This window comes from Empidonax traillii, unplaced genomic scaffold, assembly GCF_003031625.1.
Source record: "Empidonax traillii isolate 1590-97213 ecotype Southwest subspecies unplaced genomic scaffold, ASM303162v1 scaffold159:size1039807, whole genome shotgun sequence".
In the NCBI taxonomy this organism is placed as follows: Eukaryota; Metazoa; Chordata; class Aves; order Passeriformes; family Tyrannidae; genus Empidonax; species Empidonax traillii.
Window position 1 is genome coordinate 857,179 of NW_020955352.1, and position 27,818 is coordinate 884,996.

At 43.3% G+C, this 27,818-nt stretch overlaps 1 protein-coding gene across 8 annotated transcripts in view; it reads right to left on the minus strand.

The window, feature by feature from the left end:
• TCF20 (transcription factor 20) overlaps window positions 1-27,818 on the minus strand; it is a 128,945-nt gene that overhangs the window by 45,525 nt on the left and 55,602 nt on the right. The window contains exon 1 of one of the 8 annotated variants that reach the window (XM_027885052.1): window positions 18,176-18,200. The exons of 6 other annotated variants lie outside the window; for them this stretch is intronic. The gene's annotated coding sequence lies outside the window, so the exon portion shown is untranslated. Of the gene's footprint in view, window positions 1-14,949; window positions 15,050-18,175; window positions 18,201-27,818 lie in introns of those variants that run through there. One more of the 8 variants, XM_027885051.1, reaches the window with a different exon arrangement.

Sequence of the window (27,818 nt, forward strand, 5' to 3'; positions counted from 1 at the left end):
GCAAAATTCTCTGGGGACCCTGGCTAGTCCCCCTGACACATCACTAGACGCGTTAAGAAAAGTATGGTAATGAATAACTATATACATGTACACTGCCATTAATAAATAAGCAAACAAACAAATAAATAAATGAAATTATTTAGCATATTACAAAAGCATTTCATTTCTGAAAAACCTTGTGGTTTTCTCTTCCTGAAAACAAAATGGATAAAGCCACCTTGAGAGACTCCTTCCTTTAAATTAATTTTAAGACAATGCTCACACTTTTTCAGGAATCAGAACCCTGACTCCTCAGATTGGACACTTCCTGAAGACTTGCCTCCATTATATTTTCTCATTTAGCCACGTTTTGTGCTTGCCACAGTCAGCTGAACCCACTGAGAATTAAAGTCTAGCTTTGTACTTAAGTTTTCTTCAAGTACATCACCAGAGTCACAAGAACACAGGCATACAAATGAGGTGCAGGCAATGTCTGGCATCATGCTCTATTCCCATCTGCTTCTCAAGGTTTTGTGGTTTTTTTTTTTTTTTATTCACATATACATTACCTATAAAAGGCTCTAACTCTACCACTAGGGTCTTTCACCTGCGTTTCTACTATATGTGCATGCAGGCTACAGAACACACAGGCACAAAACCACCCCACTGTACTGCATGTCTCTGCAGCCCCTCTCTTCTAACTCAAAGGCATCTTTGTGTTGCAGCCTCAGTTCATGCAGCTTGATGTACATAATAATATTATGAGACTCAAAAGAGAACTGTCAAATTGTTAATACTTCAAATTCTGTCTCTCCCCTTCTAGGAATTCAACTTTACTGCTGTTTAATCTTGTATTTTAAGTGCCATATTGTAAGAGAGAGATAGATCTGCTGTTCTGCTGAACTTCCACTTTTTTAGCATTTTAAAGACTATATACATCACATGAATAACACTTCTGTGAATGCCACACTGTGTCAATCTGTCCAGTTTGGGCTTATTATGGATAAGCCCCTCCTTCTTCTGAATCATTCCTTTTGATGTTTCATCAGTTTGAAGCTCCAGCCTATTGGGATAGGACTAAAATTAGGATACCTAAGATACCTAAAGCAAGCTTCTTTCTTCCTTTTTGTATGACTTGCTGTTGAGGTGAAAAATCAGGGGGGAAGAAAAGGCAGAAGAAAAAATATATAGAAATAGAAGAAAGTTATCAAGCTAAAGGCAAGAGAACATGTACTGTAACTGGTAGATGTTAGAAAGCTGCTTCTCTAGATAAGCAGTTCGGAGCTCTGCAATCAGCAGCGTTCACGTGCTGTGGAGGCTGCGTGCGTGTCCTTGGCTGTCATGTGCTTTGCACCCACTATTCATGAAAGCAACATTGCCATCCTCACACAGGCTCAGTCTCCCACATAATCTAAGACTCAGTTTTAAATATGACTTTAATAAAGCTTACTTTGCATAGTCTGAACAAGATCTCATGAACCCTCTTTTGCATTACATCATACAAGAATTTTAATCACTGATGATATTCATTCTTCTATAACACTACTAGCAGGCTCGAAAACTTATGTTAGTTTCGAAATGTAGCAGTTAATGATGCTAGAAAACATTATTAAGACTTTCTCACTATTAAAAAAGAATAATTTTAATTATATGATGAACAGAAACAGCACAACATGTTGTAAAATACCTTAGGAATAAAAACATGGTAAAAGTCAACCTAAGGCACAAATTCTTATTCTGCAGTATCTCATGCAGTCAGGTAACATTTATTTAGTCCAGAAGTTATATATGCTAACTCAAAAGAGAGAGAATATATTTTTCTCCTTCAATTTTATTTTTTTTTTAGTCTTGGAATTTACCCTGACAAAGAAATACAAAGTTTTCATCAGGACAACACTTGCTTGGAACATCTCACAAGGAGCTTAACTTGAGTAACATAACCAGCAGAACCGCTGTCAAAAAGAAAAGAGAAAATGCATTTCATTAATAACAGGAGTAAAAAAAGATAGGAGTTGCTTCAATCCATTACATCATTGACAACTTAAGACATATAGCACATTTCCTGTCATTAATGTACTATAAATATAGGACTATTACAATTACTATTGCAATAATCTTTCTTAATAGTAACAGCCCTGTAAAGTGCTTAGACCTAAGTGCTATGTTCGCAGCAAAACCATGAAGTTAATCCCACAGGCAAGCCTTGTTAATAAAATACATTCAGACAGATGAGGCCTTCCAAATCCACCCAGATCCACAGGAAAAAAAAAATTACTTGATTAACTTTTTACTGGAAGCCTTTAAAGAAAATATTTTCAGCTGGTACATAGTGCTCCATATCCAGGAAGGATATATCAGCTGCCGACTAGAGACTGCAACACAATCATATAAAAACTCCATAATGGCGGTACACATCCACAGTCCCAACCCCAACAGAAGGGACAAAGTCCTACCTCCAAAAAAGCGCTCTATTAACAGCCACAAATTACACACTTTTACAGTACTTTCCAACACACACAACATCCAAAGCCTTCCTCATTTATTCAAAGGGAAGGTAAGATTCTGGCACAGCTTTCACTACTCCAGTGTCACACCTACACTCTCTCTACACGTGCATCCAGCTCTCTCAGTAAAGCTGCATGATTCTGAAGTATTTATAGCCTGTAGCTGTAGAGCCATCTAAGCATATCCATCTAGAGACTACAGACTACATTCACTAGGCTAAGCAGTTTCACTCTGCTCCAACACATTTGTTTCTTCCCCAATAGCCTAGTAATCAAAATTTGCCTTCAACCTGGCAGAAACAAAGGAAGCATATTACAAGCTTGTGTGGCTGATAAAGAAATAGCCTCACTTACAGAATCACTGCACATAAGTCTCACATAGAGAGAAGCAATAAGTCCTTTTATCCATATCTCAGATTTATCTGTGAAACTTCTGAAGTTATTTCAGATAGTCTTTCAACTCACCTTCTCCACTTGAACCTAACTTTAAGCACATCTACAATGCAGATTTTGTTTCTTAATCATTTGAAATGCCTTATAGAACTTTCTTAACATAGGAGTTCCTCAAAACATGGAGCTACTGCATTGTGACCCCTCTGTGAGCAAGATTATCAAATATTCCTCAACAGCATGTAAACATCTTTCAGCAGTTCCTCCATGAATATCAGACTGCCCCCAACCCCTGCTGATTAACAGAATTCATCAGTACTCCCACTCCAAAATTCCTGTGTGAAATGATCTTCTGCAACATACTGTGCTACACTTTTTTTTAAAGATACACAAATCATAGTCCTGATTATCAAAGACTGGACAAATACAGGACAGCTGCCCACATCTTCCTATTTAACACTCATGCCAAAATCGTAGTGCATCACTACAGACAGCTCATAACGAGTGAGCTAAAAACCAAAATACTGTGGGGACATGCCTAATTCTTAACAATAAGCCTATAAAGGAACAAATGAAACCGCCACCAGCTCATTCTCTAGGACATAAGTGAGGTCTTTCCGCTTCGTTAAATTTTCTTTAGATTTGGGTTGACTACTGCGATCCATCTGTGCAGAGAAGTCTCAAGCAGCAGTCAAATGCAATGTATCTTCAGTGATCTGTCAAAAGCCTCTCACTTCCTAGCATGCCTATTGGGGAAGATAATGCAGTTACAAGCAGGTGACAAACGGTAAGAGTGTTTTCCATAGTCAAAAATGTACATGAACAAGTTGGGAGGTTATAGAGCGTCCAGGGTTCTGATTAAAATAGACTTCCTTGTTAAATCCTGTGCAAATAACAGATGTACATAAATCTGCAACCGTTTCTAGTTACAACTCATACAAAATGCAAAAGTTACCATTTTTGTCCTTCCCCATTGTATCTTCTTAAACTAGCAGAGAACACACACAGGTAATCAAAAAAAACCCACCAAACCAGAACCTGAGCGTGAACAATTTAGGGGTGTATTTTCTGAGTAAAGAATGCCCATGTTCTGAATCAAGCCAGAAGTACAGGAATGCAGGATTTCTATGTACTGAGTACCATTACCATTGCCAAGGCCAAGCTGTTAACCCTCATTTCTGCAGGTACACAATTATTACTTGCACACCTGAGCAATGGCTGGGAATAGACTGACCTTGTTTCAGTTTTGGAGGAACATTACTCTGCCTGCTGCCTTTAACAGGAGGCAGATCAGTCACAAATGCCACAAGTAGATGGATTTAAGGATCAAACCTATGACTGCAATTACCAAAGTAAGAGATCTAACTTATTTCTTCTACATTGGATACCTTTTTAAAGGGGAAACTACTTAAAACTGGTTTTCAATATTAGGTGTGAAATGGAAGTAAACTAAGACAGTAAGCACTTCAAAAAGACACCAGTTTCTCCAAGCAGTATTACTCATGGCTCACTTCTTTCAAAAAGTCCTGTTTCTGATATTGTCTTATTCACCACCGCACTTCTGGAGAAAACTGCAGTCAGATCTGGCTCTCACCAAGCCACCATGATTTATTCTATCAAAAGAAACCTTACAACACCACTTAAAGTTGAAAGAGTATGCAACAAATTGTCACTGAAAACTGAATTTTATAATTCTAAATTCTATAATTCTAAAAAATCACAGCATGCCTTAAAAACACCCATAGTAGTTGTAACACATGTTTAAGTGTCTAATAATAACAACACATATTAGCAACGTGTCTTCCAAATCAGTGCTAATACTGGTCTTGACCAAAAAAACCCCTACAGCTTAATTTTGTCCTTCCTAGTGAAACCCTTCACCAAAAAATTCCTCAGATGAGTTACAGCTTGGCCAAGTGGATTGTAACTAGTTTCCATCATCTCAGAGACACCGTGCTTTCTTTACCAAACTATCTGTACAGCTTTTTAGAAAGTCAGTATGTATGAGCTTAAATCCAAACAATTAAGGTTCTCGCAGAATGGGTGAGGAACAGATGAGCGTGGCAGAAGGAGCACAGTGAGCTTTGTCAGTGGAGAGAGGGGAATGCTCTGGGGATTGTTGTGCTACATAAGATCTTACATTCACTTCTTTTTTTTCCTATATTTCCCTAAGTGACCACAGAAAATTTTAGTAAGCCTGAGTCAGTGTATCTTCCTATCTCACAGGGGAGATGTAAGCAGACATATTCAGAGCACTCAACTGCTATAATAAAAGGCATCACGGAAACAAACAACACGAAGTAGTCAAATGTTGCATGTGGCTATTACTTGGCTGCTGATTTCTTCCCCCACCCCTAAAATATTTTAAAAAACCCACTTGGATAATACCAAACTAAAAATACACAAACAGATTTTTTTGTATCTGCAAGTCTCCCTTGCTTGCTAGATGAACAAAACTAAAATACCATCTCCAGTTTAGCTCTGCATTTTGAATTAAATGTAGTGTTAAAGTCATTCCTAACCATGAAGAAAGAAGTTTGACAAGAAAAACTTCTGTTGCAAGCCAGTACTGAAGTTGTAGTGCTACGAAAACATGTATTTCTAGAAATATAACTAATGATCAAAGTTCAGCAGAATTTTGGCTGATTGTATATATCTGATTTTATTATTATGCCATTGGTTCTCAGTCTCAGTCAACAGCACAGATGCACTTAAATAGCTTTCAAAAATCCACCAACCACTTGCTGAAAGTTATCCATCTACATTTTTAACAGACACTGCTATTTTACTTAAGAACTTATGCAAATCAGTCAGATTCTATTTTATGTCAAAGATTAAAACCACAGTTCTGGTTTCACATATAGAGTGGGTCCTCTATAGTCCAGCTTAAGAGGTCCAGCCTCCTCCACGGTGTTAACACAGCCATTCAGGCTGCCAAGTCAGATCAGTGAACTGATGTGGTCGATAAAAATCCTGCGAGGGAGAACAGCCACTTCTGACCTGACAGATCCATTCACTGTATCATTACACAAACATCTGTACCAGCAAAACGGACACAGCAGGAACTGCATAAGTGGCATGGCTACTGAAGGGCACTTGAAATCAGAAGTTCATATTTAAAAGGCTCTTCATCTTTACACAGTAGTCAAACAACCCTTCCTAACATCAAAATGAAAATAATACTGAACCTTCAGCTCCTCAATTTCTTTCTCCAAGCTGCAGATCAGCTGATTGTACATCCTAACCCACTTCTTTAGTCCTCCAAAAAGTTTCACAACTCATTATGTGCCTCTTATTGGAAATTCATCTGTGTCCATACCTCCAATGTCTCCTAACAGTCAAACATCACGTCCACTTTGGCAACACAGCAAAATCTGAGCAACTACTTCAAGGACAACTTCTGATCTGCTCTTCACCTCCTCAGACATGCGAGACAGGAGGCTCAAAGACATCACAACTCTCACTAAACCTTCACCTTTTAGTTACAAAATTGAAGACAGTGAAAAGGAGAAGTCAATTATTATTTGCAAAAAGGAAGCAGAAAAGTGTGAGCAGGTTTCCAGGTTCTATCTGCCCAAGCTCCCACTTCCAGTACAGAAATTTAGCCAGTACCAAATTTACTCAGAACTGTACAGCAGTTAAACAAACCCCTCCCCCTAAAAGAACCCAAAAAACAACCCCACCTAAAAAAATCCTAACACACTATTTTTAATTGATTTTTATAATTTATTCATTATGTTGCTAAGTAGCAAATCCTGCCTTTAAAGTCTCAAATGCATTATCTCTTCAAACTATGACAAGCTGCTAAGATGAATACTTATAAGGGTCATCTTAAACATTACCTGCAATACATGTCCTTCTTTTCTATTCAATGTAGCCTATACAATTCAATTTTTTTATTCTTTTTCGCAATGCCTGGTGTAGTGAACCTGTGACTAAGACTCCCAGGAACTCCTCAAGGCAAATGAAGTACACTGACACAAAATCTCTATCAGTTACGTGCGAGTATTATTACAATACAGGCTGTGCACTGTATATAAGATATATATCCATTGATTAGGATAAAACCATTGTTGGCGATAATACCACCTACTTACATTATAGGAAATAACACTAAAATCAAGTAGAAATATAACCTTGATATACTTAAACTAATACAATAATGGTCAGTCTTCGTGAATGAAGATCCGGGGAAGGTCTTTACACCTTCCAGCCTGCGCACTGGATTTTTTAGGTGAGACACAGTGTGCGTGGAACTGAGCCCACCCTTTAATCCTGAGGTTCATCTGCCGGGGCCAAGCGAGCTTGGACGGTGGCAGCGAGGTCCTCAGGACGTAGATGGATTGCCTTACAGGGCTAACGAGCTCCATCTGCCCAGGGAGTGGCCCTGACCGGGAATCGAACCTGGGCCTCGACGGTGACAGTGCCGCGTCCTTAACCACTAGACCACCAGGGGCTCCCTATACTGAAACTAACAAATTAAAGAATTACTGTCCACTTGCAGAAAAGCAATACTCAGAAATTTATGTCCTCCAAAGCTCTTACAGTTTTTGTTCCTTTAAGATAACAGAAGAAATTTAGCTTTAGCACTTTCAATTTTCATTAGCCAAGGTTATCATTCTTCCTATGAATTCAGCACTTCATCTCCTAAATCAACGCAAATTTAAGAGCCATTTGGGTGTGGAAGGTCTGCAAATACTACTGGTATAGAACATCTGAGAACAAAATAGTCAAGGCCATATCATGTTTACTGGTAAAAAGTTAGAGAAAAGTAAGGCTTCTCTCTAACATAGGAACTGGTTGAACTTCCCTCAAAAAAAATTCCAAGCATTTGTAAGATTTTCACACTAGAGGAACAACAACTTTTCCTTCACTAACATTTCTGCTTGTCTCCTGCAACCTATGTCCTCTAAATGTCACTTTGCTCATTCCTCCACACTTTAGATTCCATAGCATCTGCCTTACAACAAAGCCAAAAGTTGAAGCAGACCCATTCCTACCTTAAGTGTTGTCTCCTGAGACTAATGGGGAGAGACTAAGACTACAGCCACAGTTAAACGGATTCAGGAGAAACAATTCAGGTTAATAAAAAATAACATAAGAAGTCAACAGAGAGACTACTTCAGGGGCAGGACTATTTTAAGGAGTTCTTCCCCCTTCCTATCTATCTGCCCATCCCCACCCCTGCAGGTTTTCTTTGAATTTTTCAGATTGGACCAGTTTCTTGAACCATCTCATTATGCATTTCCTCTGTAGTTACAGTGGCATAACCAACAGACAGATGACAGAGAGAAGGCAGCATACTGCAGTGTTGGAGAAAACAGTTAAGAACTCCTGAGGTTTATACTTAGCCTTGGCCTAAAGCACTTATATTGGTTCCCTCTCACCAGCTCCCCCACTGAGTCAACGAAAACCTTCCAGGAGCAATCTTTCCACGTCAACTCTATGTATATAAAGTGATTAAACTTCTAACACACCTCAGTTAAACTTCTGAAATTCTATGGTATAAACTCAAGCCACTGTAACCAATAAACAAGATACTGTACCTTGTCACTTTGAAGTGCAGACACTTTAACTCCAGGTTTCTAAGTCCTGCTGCCACAGCCAAAGGCAGGGGGAATGACAACAGCAGTCAGACCACACCACAGGCACAAAATTAACTTAAATGAGCATAAGCAGTTCAGAGAAATTAACAACTTATAACTAGAGATCTTCTCATAGCCAAGGTTTAAAGTTTTCTCCTTCCCCAAAGGATTTCTCTGTCACCACAGTGACAGTGTTAGGCACTGTTTGAGGCTAGGGAGCTGACGGACAAAGCTTCCACAGCATGTATTCCATCTCATATCCTAGAGCATATATCCTGAAGGAAGTAAGCAGTTGAAAGCCAAGAGGAGGGATGAATCCAGCACCAGAGAAGAAAGAACACCTCTGTAAATACAGATTAGCAGAGGATAACAAAGACAGGGCACTCTGAGCATACTTTCTGGAAATGCTAGTTACTGCTTCAAAGTAAGGCAGAGGGAGCTTAGATGGTCCACTACTCTGAGAATCAGCCCCATCGTTCTGTTAAGAGTTCCTGCAGCCATTCATCCTGTACACCAGGGAGGAGAGAAAAAACAAAACCAGAAGACTCTACTGCCAGAAGACTCTACTGTTTCTCTCTCCACCCTGCCTCCCCTCATGAGGGGGTTAAATAAAGCGGGGCAATTAACATCAACCCTACATGATGGATTACATATAATCATTTCATAATGCTAATGTACTCCTAGAGTTCTATTACAGGAAAAAAAGGCGAGATGCTCTTTTCTCCCTTGCTCTAAAACATACCAACCTCCTGTGAAAACCTGAAATTTGTGACTTCCACCTTGAGAATTGTTCCTGATTTAATTCTTAAAGCCTTATTAACCGACTGAGCTAAAGGATCGTACTCCTTAGCTTATTTCAGAAGGGCAACGAACACATGGAGCCAATCACGACAAATTGCATAAATAAACACAGACCAATGAAGTCTTTATAAACACTATAGTTCTATGGACAAACAAGTAAGTTTACTTCCCAAATCCTTCTCCCATCCACTTTTAGAAGGTCCTAAAAGGATGCTGTTTCTCACTGAGCTAAGTGATGTGTTTTCTCTGGTGAGCTTGACCCGGGTTCACTCAAGTTTTCTTTTTCCACCAACTCCGGCAGGGTTTTGACTAGGCTGCAGAGTATACATATAATTAACCTCTTCTCCTCCTCTTGCTATTTTCAGCAGCTGTATTACATATAGACCCCCCTCTTTGGTTTTCCACAAATTCCACCTTTCAAACATACAACAAGCTGTATTTCTGCAAGCCAAAAGGACAAGGAAACAAACAAAATGACACATGACAAGTCAAATTTCTATACCCTAATCGCGGGATACTATCATCATTCAAAAAAAGGCATGTACTGAACTGAGCAATTCTCAAGAAAGAACACAGTTTTGTCTCTAATAACTGGAATAAGAGAAGGTATCTAAAGATATCTAGAAAAGACGTAAGATACCAAATGTAGAAAAGTACCCAAAGCAAAAGGAAAAAAGACCAGCAGGCAAGAGTCACCACCCTGCTCCCCAAACCGCAGTGAACTTGATGTTGGCTGAAGTCAGGAGTGTAGAGATGCGGGACACCTCACTGCAGTGGAACCCCCCAGCTCATCCCCAAAACCAATGCCCTACCACAGCTGGCGACCAAACGACTCTGCAGCAGAGCTCTCTTTATGCACTCTCACAGTAAATGGGATGAGATGTTTCTCCATTAAAATGCGGTGATTTGGATGGAAGGGGGTAAGGATAGTGCAGATCAGTTTTTTCATGCAAAATAAATAGCGTCACTTTGGAGAATTCTCAATTATGCTCCTGCTACTTCCGCTCTCCAACAGTACAGAAGAGAACCTGCCACTCACTCAGCAAAGCCATGCGATACAATCTGCTACCTCCTTCTGTAACAATTTTCCTCATTTCATTTACTGCCTGCTATTACATTTGTCTGTATCTATTATACTTACCAAGACCTATCTAAAAGACCATTTTTATGCAGCGATATGCACAAGGCACGGTCAGGACCAAGAACCTCAGAAAATCGGATGTACACAACATTTCACGTAAATATGTTGGAGAAGGAGGAGAAGGGAAACCTCCCCACCCTCACACACATGAAATGAAATAGGGAAAACTCGCAGTGGCAAAACAAAATTCAAGAGTATATGATAGAACACCATTGACTACATTCTTTTTCCTTTGAATGCAAAATGAGAAACAAAAGGGAAAGACAAGGTTATAAGGAGTCACTGAATCATTTAGGTTGGAAAAGACATTTAAGATTATCAAGTCCAACCCCGACCTAGCCACTGCCAAAGCTGCCACGAAAGCCTGTCCCTAAGCACGACGTGTACATGTCTATACCTCCAGGAATGGTGACTCCACCATTTCACTGGGCAACCTGTCCAAATGTTTGACAACCTCTTTAGTGAAGAAATACTTCTTAATATCCAATCTAAACCTCCCCTGTAGCAACCTGAGTCCATTTCCTCTTGTCCTATTGCCTGTTACTCGGAAAAAGAAACAGTATCACACTTGGGAGGAGAAACAGAATCCCACCTTGCTACAGCCTCCTTTCAGGTAGCTGTAGAGAGCAAAAATGTCTCTCCTGAGCCTCCTTTTCTCCAGGCTAAACACTCCCAACGCCTTGAGCTGCTCCTCATAAAACTTGTGTTCCAGACCCTTCACCAGCTCCACTGCCCTTCTCTGGACACACTCCAGCACCTCTGTGTCCTTCATGTAGTGAGGGGCCCAGAACTGAACACCGGATTCAAGGTGTGGCCTCACCAGTGTACAGCAGCTGGCTACACTGTGTTTGACACAGGTCAGGATGCCATTGGCCTTCTGGGCACGCTGCTGGCTCGTGTTCAGCTGCTGTCAACCAGTGCCCCCCAGATCCTTTTACACTGGAACACTTTCTAGCCACTCTGCCCCAAGCCTGTAGTGCTGCATGGGGCTGTTGCGACCCAAGTGCAGGATGCGGCACTTGGCCTTGTTGAACCTCATATCGCTGGCTGTACAAAACCTTCTGCAGAGCTTCCTACCCTCCAGCGGATCAACACTCCTATCCAGTTTAGTGTTGTCTGCAAGCTGACTGAGGGTACATTCCATCGATCTCCTTGCCCAGGTCATCGATAAAGACATTAAACAGGGCTGGCCCCAGCACTGAGCCCTGGGGAACACCACCCGTGACAGACCACCACCCAGATGTAACTCCATTCACCACTCTCTAGATTGACCATCCAGCATGTTTTTTTAACCCACAAACGGGGCACCTATTCAAGCCACGAGCAGTCAGTTTCTCCAGGGGAACACTGGGGGAAACAGTATCAAAAGCTTAGATCCAGGAAGAAAATACCCACAGCCTTTCCCTCATTCACTGAGAAGGTCACCCTGTCATAGAAGGAGATCAGGTTGGTCAAGCAAGACCTGCCTTTCCTAAACCCGTGCTGACTGGACCTGACTGCCTGGTTGTCCCATATGTGCCATGTGATGACACTCAAGATCTGTTCCAAACTTTGCCCAGCATGGAGGTCAGACTGACAGACCTGTAGTTCCCTGGATCCTCCTTCCAGCCCTTCTTGTAAATGGGCATCCCATTTGCCAACTTCCAGTCAAATGGGACTTCCCTGGGTAGCTGGCACCGCTGGTAAATGACAGAAAGAGGCTTGGTGAGCTCTTCTGCCAGCTCCATCAGAACCCTTGGGTGGATCCCATCTGGCCCCACAGACTTGAGTGTTTTTAAGTGGTGTAGCAGGTTGCTGACCATTTCCCCTTGGATTGTGGGGGTTTTATTCTTCTCCTCACCTCTGTCTTCCAGCTCAGGGGGCTGGATACCCAGAGAACAACTGGTCTTACTGTTAAAGACTGAGGCAAAAAAGCATTAAGCATCTCAATCTTTCCTCATCCTTTGTCACTATGTTTCCCCAACATTCAATAAAAGATAGAGATTCCCCTTGGCTCTCCTTTTACTGCTAATGTATTTATAGAAACATTTTTTAATTGTCTTTCACGGTAGATTAAGTTGCCAGATTAAAGTTCTGGTTGGGTTTTGAGCCTTCTAATTTTCTCACTGTGTAATCTCACAACACCCTTGCAGTCCTCCTGAGTTGCCTGCCCCTTCTTCCTAAGGTTGTAACTCCATGAGTTTTTTCTCCACAAGTTCCAGCCAAAGCTCTGTTTATCCAGACCAGTCTTCTGCCCCGCTGGCTCATCTTTTGGCACATGGGGACAGCCCGCTCCTGCATCTTTAAGATTTCCTTCTTGAAGAATGTCCAGCCTTCCTTGGACTCCTTTGCCCTTCAGGACTGTTTCTCGAGGGACTCTGTCAACCAGGCTCCTAAACAAGCCAGTCTGCTCTCTAGAAGTCCAAGGTGGCCGTTCTGCTGAGCCCCCTCCTTACCTCTCCAAGAACTGAAAACTATTATTTTGTGATTGCTGTGCCCAGGATGGCCTCCAACCATCACATCACCCACCAGTGCTTCTCTGTTCACAGACAACGGGTCCAGCAGCTGCCTTCCCTAGTTGTCTAATTCACCAGCTGTGTCAGGATGTTATTTGCCACACGCTCCAGGAACTTCCTAGACTATTTCCGCCCTTCTGTTTGTGTTTCCAACACACAGCATAATGCTGATCACAAAGCATTCACTACATTTATCATATAACCATTTATGTTTATTTTAAAAAGTTGCATATAGTATTCCCGCTATTCCAGAACGTCTACTGATAGAAAACAGTGTTGGACTACTCAAATCTCAGAGAAATTCAAGTGTATCCAGGCATTTGATCACAGATATCAACGAAGTGAAGATACCGCATTGGAGGCTGATTAACATCATTTCATGATGGTGTGCGATGGTTTATTCCTGTTCTGGCAAGTGTGACAGCACATTATTTTTCTTCTAGCTAGTAAGTTTTAGGTATGTTTTTCACGGTCACTAATGATGGACACAAGCCATTCAGCCAGCTCTGCTAATACCAACTCTTCAGATCAGCTAAAAGCGATCAACGACAGAGTTTGCAGCACATAATACAGGAAAAGTGATATGAACAATACTTCCAATAAACTGTGCTACAGCTTCTAGCACAGTGGCTCCCCATACAATTTCTAGCTAAGTACTGAGCTCTTATCAGAGCTCATCAGAGGGTTCTGTTTATGATTTGCAATTTACTAGCAATTAGATGACTGAGTTCATACTAGTAAAATATAAAATAAATCATCATATTCCAGCACTGAATACACAATGATTCCATACACATATTGGTATGAACACAGACATCCTGCGTGCTTGCAGTGAAAAGGTGGGGGGGAAAAAGTAATTTTCCTAGCTTTTTTGTATTTGTTGCATCACAATGCAGGCAAGAAATAATAGGCTTCTTAAATGGAGAACAGATCAAATCTCAAAGGGACTCAAGCCAGGGCTCTCCCACAAAGAACCTGGTAACATTTTTTCCACTCTTCCAATATCATCACAGGCCACAAACACAAAGAACACTGGAAAAAGCACACGCATATTCACTGTCTCCAGGCTGAGCTGATAAGAGGATGCTTGCACTTTTGTCTACCAATTCTCTGTTCTCGAGGAATCACTGGGTTAAGATGCAGGGAAAAACAGAAGTCTTACTGCAACATGACTGCTCTTTTGTATCCAGGTGAAAACTGAAAGTTTGACTGCTTGTGCTGTGGTTAAGAAACACAGTACAAACAAGTTCAATAGCTGGTAAAATTCAATTCTCACATATTTTGTCTTCAAAGGTAAATAGGCAGCATATCACAAGACTCTAGAACACCCAGAGCTGATCTTATCCTCCAGCAGGGCTAAGCAGAATCCACTTTTGACTACACAGTCAGCCTTAACTTTCAAGTCTTTGGGTCTGGCTTTTTATTTTTCTCCTCTCCTTTTTTTAAAGGGAAAGGAAACCCGTGCACATGCATAATGAAGAACATCATTTGTTTTTCCAAGTGTCCCCAAACAAATCAATACCTATCTCAGCGGTAATCAGCAGTGGGAAGGCTCAGCTGAACTAACCAAGGAGTGATGTAGCTAGACACTGCTGTGACACTGATGCACCAGCAGTGCTGTACATGGCTAAGACATGTTCCATTTTTCCAGTTCAGTCAAGACTGAAGTCGACTCAAGAACTGTAAGGAAGGAGACACAAGTCATGGGAATAACGGAACCAACTTTTTTTTTTTTTTTTAAATAAGTAAAGTTTGATAAAGTTTGATAGAAAGAGAATTGCACATCAGGATCCCACTAAAGGAGAGGAACAGCTTCTCCTGCATGATTTTACTGAAGTATAAAGCTCTGCTTACTGACAGAGAACACAAACATAGTGTAACACTGAACAGTTTTCTACAGTACAGAAAATTCTACGCAGCATATCAACACTATTAGAAGGGGTTTTAAACACTTAAAACAGCCTTTATTTTTTATTTTAGAAGTCCAAAAGCTAAACTAGAAAGTAAAACGTTATTTTGAGAGTGATCTCACCAAGAGAATCAATAAAAACCACCTTTTGCTATCGGAGTGCAGTTTAATTTCTTGAATGGGAAGAATTGGTTGGTCTCAGTCCAGTCTTCACTAACAAATCAGCACATTAGTTGCTTCTTCAGAAATTGTTGTACATAATCTTTCCTGTCTCGGAGGCCAACCACAAGATTAAGTAACACAAATTCTCACACGGCCAGTTACGGTACGCATCGAAGCCTGAGACGCCAGCACTGCCAAAAATGTTACTAAATCTTTGGAAGTTAAAAAAAAAAAACCCTCAGGTTCCCCAAACATTAGTCTAATGCCCTTCGTAAGTATAAAACATAGCTGAACGGAGTATTAAAAAATAAACATATGTTTTAATTAAAAAGCTGTCCCACCCAAACAGAGATCCGGCATACCCCATGTCAAAAGCCAAGATATGCACAGCCAGCTATAAACTCTTAAATACACCCTTATCTAAACTTACAGGGAATCCAAGGAAGTAGCATAGGACTATTCAAGTTTATTACGTATTATGCCCTCACTCCAGACAGAAACCTGCCAAGCTGGAAAAATAGCAACAGGAACTGCGCAGTAGAACTCTTACAGAGGGACCCTTCCAAGAGCGGCACTATTGCCATTTTGCTGTGCTTCATGGGTGGTTTAGTTAAACATGACCTAAAAAGGAAGGGAGAGAGGGGCTATGAAATGATTTTCTTTTTAACGTTGTACCAACAGCCCAAAAGGTCGTCTTTGCACACATTTCCACAGGAAGCGGGAAAGGGGAAAAATCCCAAACCCTACACATTTCACTTTGTCCTACAGGCTTTACACACGTATCAATCATAGGCATAAACCATACTAAGAATGTTTTTACTTACACCTTTTTTAGTCTTTAAATCTGAACATCCTTTAAAATATAGTAAACAGGTTAATACTTCCCCATTTCCTCACCTGAAGATTAAGGAAGCCTCTTCTGACAATAAGGGGTCTCCTTTACAATATACAAATAAGTTTTCTGTTTCATTTGAAAAACCTTTAGTTCTTATTTATGCATTACAGAAACAGATTTTTTCCTTTAATAGAAATTTATTTCAAGCCTTTTTAATGAAGCATTAGTAATGAAGAAAAGGAACAACAACAAAAACAAAATTCCTGACCTCCTGTTAAAGTTGCTAATAACAAATATGCTCCTACTGCTTTCACATAGGGAACCATGATTAACTTGCCCCAGGTTGAAAAGGTATGTTAAACTATACATTTCAGCAAAAATGTGTGTTTCATCAATCCCAAAGCCTCTGAAACCTGATTTAGAGGTCAAAGCTCAAAACTGTGTCAAAACACATACAATTCTACGGGAAAGGATGCTAAGAGGCTTAAAGCTAAGTAGTCTGAAGAATACCAAACCTGCAAAAAGACCTCCCACTAGATGTTTAAGTCTAATATTACAAAGTCCAAAAGCTATCCCAAAACTATAAGCATTAAAAGAGTAGAGTAGCAAGTCATATATTTTATATAAAAGGTGTTGTCATACTCCCACTCAGAAGGCATAGTAGCTTGCTTACTGATTTAACCAGGACGCTCAAAAATATGCATTTCACGTACCAGCAATTTACAGAAATGAGGCAATATTATTCTCCTCTCCTTGTAACATTAATGAAGTTTAAGAGTCAGATGACTAAACTAATACATATCTCTTTCCTTTTTTTTAATAGTAATTCTTTCTGCAGTATGCTAATGCAGCTGCCTTTTTATACGTCAACTGAACCTAATGCAGAGACAACAGATGAAATAATACAGCTTCAAACAACTCAGTTTAAAGTGAACAAATATGGAACCCTGTTTAAAGATGTAGATTTAAGGGAAAAATAAACAAACCCAAAACACTTCAGCCAAATAAGAGTTCGTAAACAACAATACTAAAAACTATTTATGATATACGCTTAACCAAATGGACTTGGTTATGCTATGTGATATTCATCTATAAGCCTCAAAAAACAAAGTTATCTGACCAAACCCAGCCTAGAAAATAGGTGAAAGAAATCAGCTCTTCTTGAATTAAGTTCAGCCAATGTGCTACAAACCTAACCCAGGGGCTGCTGCATCTCCATCATCTAGTCACTTTATTGTTCTACAAGGTTTGGGTATAGAGGTGATCCGATTGCTCCATGCACATCGACTGGTCAGGAAGCATGTTAAAAACCAAACACTCCGAAGAATTACCCATGGATGCATCAACAGATGGCAACAAGCGACACAGACGTGAACAGCTTTCAAAATGCTAACACAAACACAGAAAGCTCTGAAACTCAATCCCCTCACAGGTGTACCTCTTATTTTTTCTTTTGTTCTCAAAGGAGGACCTAAAAAAACCCAAACTGGAACGGTAAAGGAAATAATGCTGCAATTTAATCAATCTACCTGTCCTTTTAATGTAGGGAGAATGTTATGGAAAAGACAGTATACGCAAGAAATAAAGGATTCTGGTGGTGCCAAATCTACCCACAGAGACAATCACTTGTTGATTCACACCCAAATGTGCTCTTATTTGCAACTTAATAACAGAGTCCCAGAGCCATTACACAGCTCTGATACACAGGTTAAAACACTTAGGTTACACAACTTTCTCTTAAGTCTTCCCTCAAGGTAAGGAAAAGTTACTTCCAATTGCAGTCCTAAACACAACTTCTTGCAAAATAAGCAGTATTAACAAAAGACAACCTGATCCTCTGGGTAGCCCAAACAAAGTTACATCCTGATCATCTCTGCAGATGAACAACGCTATGTTAAACCTCCACAAAGCAGAAAAGCACTGCGAACCTTAAACATTCCCAAAACGGCCTGTCCACCTATTGCAATTGGAACACACGGTGCATCCATCCCCTCCAACAGTTGAAATCGTTTATCCCTTGAGCAGAAGCACCAATCCACACAAAAACTTCACAATTCATGCAGAAGAACATTCTTCCGGGGCAGGAAAACAGGTGGGCACCTCACCACGCAGCACGAGGGCCTCTCTGAACACACGTAAACAAACATTTCTTTTTCTTTAAAGAAGAAAAGGGAGGAGGAGGAAGGGGGTGAAGAAGGATAAACTTCCCAAGAGCCCTTTCACAAGCCCCCCTCGTACCCTGCGCTCACCCTCCAACTCACGGATGAGCCCTCACACTCCCAAGGGGCCCCGGCCTCCCCCCCAGGAGCCGCGCTCCCTCCCGAGGCCTCCCGCACACACCGACCCAGCCCGGGCGAGCGCGGCCGCCCCTTACCTGAGACCCCCCCCCCGCCGCCGTGCCCGGCGCCCCGCGCGGCGGCGGGCGGGGCGGGCGGGGCGGGGGCGGCTCAGCAGCGGGGGCGGCGGGCGCGGGGGCCGGGCGGGGGCGCGGGGCCGTCCGGCCCCATCGTGCTCCCTCACCCGCACCGCACACACACAGGAAATAACACGGGTCACCTGACCCCCCCTCAGCCAATGGCGGCGACCGACGGCGGGGCCAGCGCGCGCGCCAGCGGGAACGGCGGCGCGAGGTGGCGGGTGCGGGCCGGGAGCGCGAGGGAGGGCAGCGCGAGGGAGGGCGGGGGGAGCGGCGCGTGCGCGCGCGCCCCCGCGTGTAGGGACGTGCCTGCGCGCGCGGCGGCGGGCGCGAGAGGGCCACCGCCCCTCCCACCACCACGCGCCCGCTTAAAGGGGCCGCGCGCCGCTGCCCCCCCCAACTTCCCGCGCGCCGGAGCACGTGGGCGAGGTGCGCCCGGCGCGCGTGCCGCCTGCCCCCGCCCTGCGGCGGCCCCGGGACACGCCCGGCCCGGCCCCGGGCCCGGCCCCGCTCCGCCTGCGCGGGGAGGCACCCGCTTCCCTCGCCTCGTCGGCCCATACCGCCCTCCCGCCCCCAAGTTATTTCAAGAATCGGGTTTGGTCCGTTTGTTCTCTTCTCCCCGCCCGGCAGCGGCGGCCGGGCCAGGAGGGCTCCTGGTAGGGGGTCGGGAAGCCGCTCCCACCGGCGCGGAGCCCCGGAGCACCTTCCGATCCGACGGTCAGGCCGCACACCCTGCTCGGCGGCCCCTGACCCAGAGGTGCCTCAGCGGAGCCGCGGGGAGCTCAGGGAACAACAAGGAGGCGGCGGGGCCCGGGCTCTCCTGCCCCCGCAGTGCCCCGCCAGCCCCGCACCGCCCGGGCCGCCAGGAGCGGCACCGCCAGCCTTCCCTCCGAGCGCCCTCTGGCCTCGCTTTCGTGAGCCTGGTGGGTCCAGTTGCACTTCCATGCTGGAGAAACGATTAAGCTTTTTTCAGATGATTCACTATTTTTTGGGTTTGAGAGTGAGGGGGCAAAGAGACTGATGGAGGGGGCAGCTTAAGAGCAAAGATGCAGCGCCTGTCAAATCATCACCTCCTTCACTTAAGCCTGCATGCCAGCAAAGGAAGCTCTATATGACACTACAGTTTCCTCCATCTGCCACTGAGAGCATTTCACGTGAAAATGCAGGAGGAGGCTGGCAGCCTGTGAAGCTCCAAGTGCTGGGCAGGGAAAGCTCAAGCATCATTTAAAATTCGCTTTGCCAGGAACTTTACTGAGCAGATATGACAGTTTCAATAACTGCCCTGTTTCCCAAGCTTTGTTTCCCAGATCCTCAGCAAGCCGTGTTCTGAGAGAAGGCCCCTGCTCATAGCTCATCCAAAAAGCAATGAACTGCTGAGAAGGACTGCGTTGTAAGCACAGCCAGCTGACAACTTCACTGATGGCTCCTCCACAGGTGACTTGCTTTTTATGAAAAATAAATACAAACCACCACATCTTGTACCATGCATTATCTGTCAAAAATAATTCGGAGGCTGGCTGGAATTCCATCTAGATAGGGCTGCAATGATTCCAGTAGTCTGGGGAAAACAACCAGAGCAGACGACAGTTACACGTGCTTCTACCATGTGTCTTTCAAGTTAAGAATCTGTGGGTGTTAGGGACTCCCAGCTGCTGGCCAGGCAATTGCGCACCAGGAGCATCCAGGAAAGACTCGCCTGCTCCTTTTCGGGCTCAATAGGCGATGGCTCCTTTCAGAGGGAAGTCTACTGCTGTGATCTCTGCCTTATCTCCTTCAGATGAAATTACTGTGATGTGCTCCACATCGGCTCCCTGGGAATTGCAGTTGGAGCACACAGGCATTGCCTTGTTGCTCTCGTAGCGCGGCACTCCCCTGCTCTCCTTGACACTGGCTGCCCGTTTGCATGCAGCATTTGAGGCTCGGTGCTTCGCTCACAGGAGGTGGAGGTCATCGCTTCCTATGCCTGGAGAAGAGGCTCCGACAGCACGTTCCCTGTGACAAGCCGCGAGGTTGCTGTAGCTGGAAACAGCCTTAATCTTGTTGACTGCCACGGCATGCGAAGAGCTTGGTTAGAGCAGCATTCCCCCTGGGGATCCAGGACTGTGATAAAAGCTGTAATGGGGTGGGGGAACTCGATAAGGGTTTTATAATTTGATTTTCCATTATCTGTTTTCTGATTTTGAAGTGAAGCATCAATTGAGGTCGATCCTCTATGTAGATTTATGAGGCAGGAGTGCTTGGAGTGCTCTGACTTAAGCTAAACTTAAACTTACCTTAAGGTAGAACACTTTGGTATATACAAATATATGAGAGCACAGCTTATCTAGATAAGCTTGTTATATCAAGGTATTTTTTACCTGATGTCCAAAATGAAGTTGCAGGATAAACAACAAAAGTTTTGTAAAATGCTCAAAAAAGCGCTATGAAACTACAAGGACAGTGAACAGTCGTTAAGTCAAATATTATTCAAAGGACCAAAAATAAGTGAATTAGCATTCTTAAATACCTAGATCTCTAGTCTGCTGCACAGCAGCATTTCACATCTCCACTAATGATTACTTTATAGGGAAATACAACAGGAGTTGCTTGATATTTACAAGCTCAAAAGTATACAGCTGATTTTAAAGGATGAAATGAAGTTTTAAAAGAAATCATGCTATAAATACAGACAAATTCACACTGTCCTCAGCTGTCGCAGTACAGGAGGCATCACTGGTAATACACAGGGTCAATAAAAGTGCAGAATGAAAACAAAGCTATCAAAACTGTATTAGTTAAATATCACGCGAGCACAGACACCATATCCTTTGCAGCTTTCAAAGTGATCTATCAGGCTTCAACATACAGCCTCACTGAGCTTAATGGATAATTTCATTCTCTCAGAAACTAATTTTTGGCTGTCTGCAGACTTTGGATGAAAAACCACTGTCATTAGTACACCTTGTTCACATCACCAAGTTTTTCTTTGCCACTGAACATTTCATTTCCTTTTCAGAAGGAAAAAAAAAATCAACCTTCTAACTTGGCCATTCAGTGACACCTACTTACTTGACCAAAATCAGTTACACACACACAAAAAAATATTTTATATATAAAACATTATTGGGACAAATGAAGAAAGTAACCTCATCGTGCTACAAGGGCTCCAATTCTGCAAACACACTATCAAGAGTGGGAATCTAACATTCATGCAAGCTTTTCCGCTTCAGGGTAAAGTCATCAGTAGCATCTATAAGCTCTTAAAGCAACTTATAAGTAAATCACCCTTCAATTCGGAAAAGAAAAAAACCCAGAGATTTAATGCCAAAAATAGTTACTTACCAAAAAAAAAAAAACAACACCAAACCTTAAAGGATCAATTTTACAATCAATGCAATGAACTAAACAGGTTTGCACGTAATTTCCAGCAAATACATTCCATCATCAGAGAGTAAGTGCTATAAATTCAGCAGATGCGCTACGCCACAGTCAAAAGAAAGATTGAAGTCTCTGCTTTTAGTGCAAGAAAATCAGCTCAGCCATAATTGTACAGAGCCACTATGGTACCACCACAACAGAAATCTTCCAGATCCTGCCCATTTCCTCCCAGAAGCCCTCCCTGCCACCTCCTAATCAGAATGCTTTTGAGGACAGAGGCACAAACAAGGCAGAGACTGGCAGGAAAATGGTCTCAAGACTTGGCACCCTCCTCTGTGGTGGGTGGGAGATTCTGAGCAAAATAAAGCCCCCCTGAGTAGCCCTCAGGGTTAGTGCCATTGCTCCTACCAGCGCTGCTGTCGGTGCACACATGTAAGCAATGTTGACACTCCTACTGCACATGAATTCTGCACTGGCTAAAGCAAATGTTTTTCCCTGTTATGCCTTAATGTAAGTAAGGCTTACCTTGCACAGCCCTTTCCCCACCCTCCCAGATCCCCGAGAAAAAAGGTTTTTCTGACCCCGAGAGGACTGACAAATGGAGATGGAGAGCCTCCCTCTGTCTTTGAGGTCACCACTTCTGATCTAGCCATAATTCAGTAATTACTCAGTTCATGTAGCTCTCCAGAAGCATACATTAGCAGCTTGGAAGGGAAACAGAAGTATGACACCATTCCTGACCTCAACCACCTCTCATCTCCACAAACCCTCTGAGCTCCCTCTGCCTGGAAGGGGGGAGGACAGTAAGTGATGCAGCATGGGGGATAGAGAGCAAATTTGCAGGTAACATATGTGGGAAAGGCTCTGAGCACCCCAGCGTTTGCTAGAGGAAAGATGATTTCTGCATGCAGCTAGTGGGGTCCTCTGAGAGATTTCTTCTTCTTTACAAAAGGTTTCATTGCTGATGAAAAGCACTGAACCAGCAGCACCAGGAAGGTGAAGTGTCCGCAGAGTCAGGCATGCAGATTTCATAGACAAGGCACCTGTCCCTTCAAGGTATTGCCCTTCTCCTAAGCCCTTCCCCTCTTACACAATTTCATGTCATGCACAGGCTCACCACTGCACTTCTATGGCTTTCATCTAGAGGCCCTTAGATGCTATGGGAATGGGCACTGAAGACAGAGAATACAAAACATGACAGCAAGATCAGGCACCTACAGGTCACACAACCAGGGACTGAAACTTATATTCACGGTGGGACAACTACATCTTTAAGAAAGTGTAAAGCAAGGGCAGCTCGGCTGTTTCTCTTTCTCCAAGAAAGACATCAGCACGGCTGCATTCATTAACATTTCCTACCTCTCTTCCTACCTAGCCCCAGGATTTCCTATACCTTCCTCCTATTTCTTTTGCACTTACTTCAGATAAAAAGTGTTACATCTGACCCTAGGCAAGGGAGAAGCAGATCAGACGTCTCCCAAGGAACTGCAGCAAAGACAGGGAGGGCTCTCCTCTCATTAATTCACCGATATTGAACTTTTCTCCCTAAGACTGCCAAAGGATCTGTGTGCTTGCTGGAAAGTATTCTGGACAAGCACAGATTCTCAACATGCTGAGAGGTGTCATGTCCTGGGTGCATCACTTGGAAGTGGCTCTCCTCCAGACACTGGAACCAGCTCCATAAGCCATAGTGTTAAGTCCTACCACCCCATTCCTGCAATGGAACAACAACTGGATTGGAAGACTTTGGAGCATCTCAAATGAAGGAAAATGATAAAGCAGCTGAAGGTAGGTAGCATGAATCACAGCAGGAGAAAAATTAACACACCCATATGAGAGACAATTCTGCTCTATCTTTGAATACTGCAGCGCTTCTGTCCTCTCGTCTTCCCATTACAAAGAGCTGATTCATGAAAATAAGATCTTTGTACCTTAAGACCTGCTCTGCTTCTTCCTTTTACCTCCTGCCAAAAAGCTGCTTCTGGCAGAATAGAATTAGTTGCTGTGAAAGTGGTTGTGATGCTGTGGACAAAAGAATCTGAGTGCAGCAGAAAAAGCAAAAAACAACAGCAGCTGAACTTTTTAGGAAAAGCTGATTGCATTTCCATGCAGATGCCCAAAGTAATAAAGGTGGAAATAAAAACAGAAAGCCACACAAATATGATTCCCCAGCAAGACTGTCTCCAACAAGGCAGAAAAGACCATCAATAAATCTTCATTATCTGAATTGCTAAGCGTATCTAAATAAAAGTAGAAATTCAAATATTAGAACTCATCTTTTTAAGTGCTTTTACACAAAACCAACTCTGCCTTGCCTGAAAATGTTTTACAGAAAGGGATTTTTTTCTTTTACTTCTGGTGGCCTTTTACAGAGGTTTCATTTGCTGGGGTGTTTTTTTATTGCCCGCAGGGAAGTGGGAATTTCTGGGCTTAACAAGCCTAAATCCCCATGACATACAATTCCAAATTTTTAGAGGCAACTAAGATTTTGATTCTTACTTTGCTCCCTGTTGGCTTCCTCCCTGATGCGTGCAATAGCTGTTTGGAATCTCAGCTGTGACAACAGGAGAGAAAAAAAGGTCCCTGAAGGAACAGCGTTAGTTCTTCCAGTCACCTTGCTGCTACCAGGCTTCATAATTCAAGCACGTGAAACAGCACATAAGAAGAGCCTGCAGCAGCAAGAGGCAAAAGCAGAGGCATCAGACTGGACAAAACCCAAGAAAGTCTTCTGTGTTCATCTGGTAAGAAGGATGTATTTATATTGGGCAGTAGAAACCTAAGGGTCCACTAAAGACAGACGTTGCGTGAAATCTCATTAACTTCTTGTCATATAAACCAACTTCTGCGCTTTTTTTGTCACATATAGTGACGTTCTCTGGTCCTGATTCATCTGAGAAGATTGGTTTATTAAAAATATTTTTTTTTAAGTTCCACCACAGTTTACTTATATATCTCTCATTGCTACCAGAACATGAGGAAAAACCCTACTTCAAACATAACCACTTTAATTACTTTGGATCTCAAGACTCATTAAAATATATTCAATGCTCAAACACCATAATTCTACATTTCAAAAGATGTTAATGTCTTATTTTAGTGCCCTGCATTACTTTAAAGTCACACTCAAATTCAAGTCAGGATAGGGCACACAAGAACATACAGAACTTACGACTTTAAACACAACATATTCAACTATTTATGAGCACTACTGACACATTTGGGGTGGGGGAAAGCAGCATATTTTCATTCATATCACCTAACCTAAATTATGAAAATGCTTTAAAAGCTAATAGGTAACAGAGAGAGCTGTCTTGGGTTAAGCAAGTAACATTTAATTTTGTGAAGGCTGGACAGACCTATCTTTAGAGAGTCCAAGCCATGCAGTAAAATCCTAAGTAACTTGTTTCTGTTTCAGGATCCCAGGGACTCTTCCAGTTGCCTCCTTAAGTTCAGGTTCAACCTAACACAACCTCTGCTTATATATCAGGGCTTTCATCATTCCCCTTGAAGAGATTGTCTTCTGCATCTGAGAATCCTGCTGGCACTCACATTTGCCCTGAGAGGTGATTAGGCTTGAGGGCCCACCCCTTAACTTTTCTGCAAATGTGCTCTGACTAATTAGACTTAAACAAAATACTGTTGGTTCCATCAGGGCTCTGAAAATAAGTCAGCACTTCTTCTTAGAACATCACCAGGGAGCACAGAAGCAAGTGCAGGTGCCCCAGCAAGCACACTTCATGCCAACCTACCAACTCAATGTGTCTCCACTGGTTTTAGCAATTTTTAGAAACAGCCCGAACCACCAATAAGAAGACAAGCCATCCCAACACAAGCGCTTTCAGTGAGGAGCGGCAGCACTGGGCAGAGGGGGGCTGCAGTCCTCCAGATCAACCCCTGATAACCCTGGCTGAACCCAGGTCTAATGACGAGACACTGGTTACATTGGTGGAGAGAAAACATTTCACCAGGGAAGTTTCACATCCCCTGGCGTATCTGCCCACACCTCAGGGATCCCCCCATCAGGGCCAAGCCTCTCCACAGCAGGGAGCACGGCATGAGAGAAGGGATGACTACTCTTCTTCAAAACTGGCAACTGTTACACTGTGATTCATTCCACAGGCTGAAGATCAAGGTGTCGGCTTACACCTAATATTGATGAAAAAGGGTAGTCACCCTATTTATAATCAGCTACCATTTATCTCATCTCGAGAAACAGTAATTCAGCTGCTAGCCTTAAGTGATATGTAGGGGGTTTCTTTAACAATCCTCTTCATTGAGACACAAGTTTTTTTTTTTAAAAAAGAAAGAACAAAAAAAGCAGTGGTGGTTATAAGAAAGGGAATATTTTTAACAAAAACAGGGAGGGGGGTTGGGCAGAGAGGGGGACTAATTAACGCTTTCAGCTCGTTCCCCTTCACCACTGCCTGGAAATTCTTTTCTGATATATGCATTGCCTGCCTAGGGCTTTTTGAGAGACCCTTGCACATCCTCACTGATTACTTCCCCTACTCGGGGAGACAGACTGTCCTTTACCCTAAATGCTTTTATCCTCTTGATGAGGTCTCTTACCCAGCTGGATCCTGCTTCTTTCTCCCACTGCAATCTCTGAGCCTGAGAGAAGACACCTGGGGACCTTCCACTTTGCTTAGGAAAGGGATTTAATCCTTTCATATCCTAGCACGGGGCTGAAGTGATCCATGCCCCCCCCCCCCGCCGCCTGAACACCAGTGGTTACAGTCCTGGGCGACGGATGTCCCCAGCCGAAGAGAAATCAAAGGAAAGGGTTTTCTCCACTGTTTTCTGCTCTTTCAGGAGTCATTTAAAAGCAGGTGTAGATAAAGAACTGAGGAAAGCCCCATAGGGGACAATCCTGCCATACCCAGACAAAATAATGAGGCTTAAAATCTCCTCTGTATCTAATCTTAGCTAAATCACATCCCCAATGTCCTCTGCCCTCAGTTTCACAGGGTGCATTTTTCTCCTTGCCCCCCACCTTCCAGACTCACAGGCAGTGTCCCTCCAGTCCCACCGAGACACCCCCACTTCTGCCCTCCCTGGGGCCAGAGGTCCAAAGGAAGACACCTCGATTGTTCTTTTGACTTAAACCTCCAAGGGGAATGCAGGGTGATTCCAGGCTTCATTTCCCAGACAAGCCAACAGACAGCACTCAGTGCAGACAACGATTTTTATCTTCAAAGTGCTTTACAAACTTACTTCCCCTCAGAGAGAAGAAAAGAAGGGGGAAAAAATCCCTAAGCATCACCATTGTGATGGAACAGAGATGCAAATAACCCTAAAAGTTCTTTCACGTTGGAGCAGAGGCAGAGGACAGGAGTCCTGCGGTGCAGCAGTGCTTTGGGTTTGGGGTTGTTTGTGGAGTTTTTGGCTTTTACACCAAAACCCTGAGATTTGAATCCTGTTTCACATCACTACGGTAGGACAGAGGCTCTTAAGCTGTGGCCAACAGCTCCCTTCCCCGAGGGTCGTGGAGTTGGGGGGCTGAGAAGCAGGCGGCAGTACGTGGGTGTCTTCTAAGAATCCACTTGCCTGTTCAGACTGCAAAAGTGCTGCACAATTAATTATACATCTGTGCTACAAAAGATCAGCTTTATAACTGCAGGGGGTGCTATTCATCAGCCTTGAAACGTATTGGCAGAGGACAGCCAGGGTCCAGTAGTTGAAATAAAGAAATAAATAACTACAAAAGCAGGATGTGCTCTGGGTCTTTAGGAGTGAAGTGCAGCAGAGGGACCCAAGTGACCCGGGAGCGGAGAGGAGCCTGGTGCTGCAGACAGACGGGATGCGGTGCTTTTCCCAGGAGCTTCGCGAACGTGAGCAGCAGAGAAGCCCCGGTCATCGGGGTGAGGTGCATAGGCAGAGAGGTGGCAGCAAGGAGCCTGCCTGACACCTGCATGCACTTTTCCTTCCTCAGCCCTCCCCTTTCATGGAGGCAAGAAAACATCACGTTCCCAGCAGCGAGAGTCAAGTCCGAAGTGGCTTCACCGCAGGGCAAATTGAGGACCCCCTCTCCCTCATTCCTTTCTTTTGAAGCCCTCCTTTCCTGGAGCGGGCGTTTCGCAAGTACAAATACACCACAACGTTAGGCATCCTTCCACTGTCGCTCTCTACTATCCTTCCTCCTCCAGACACACACACTAACACAAAATGACGGCTTCCTCAACAGACTGAATGAGCAAAGCCCTCGCGCTGATCCTTAATTGTCTACGCTTTACTCTTTTGCTCC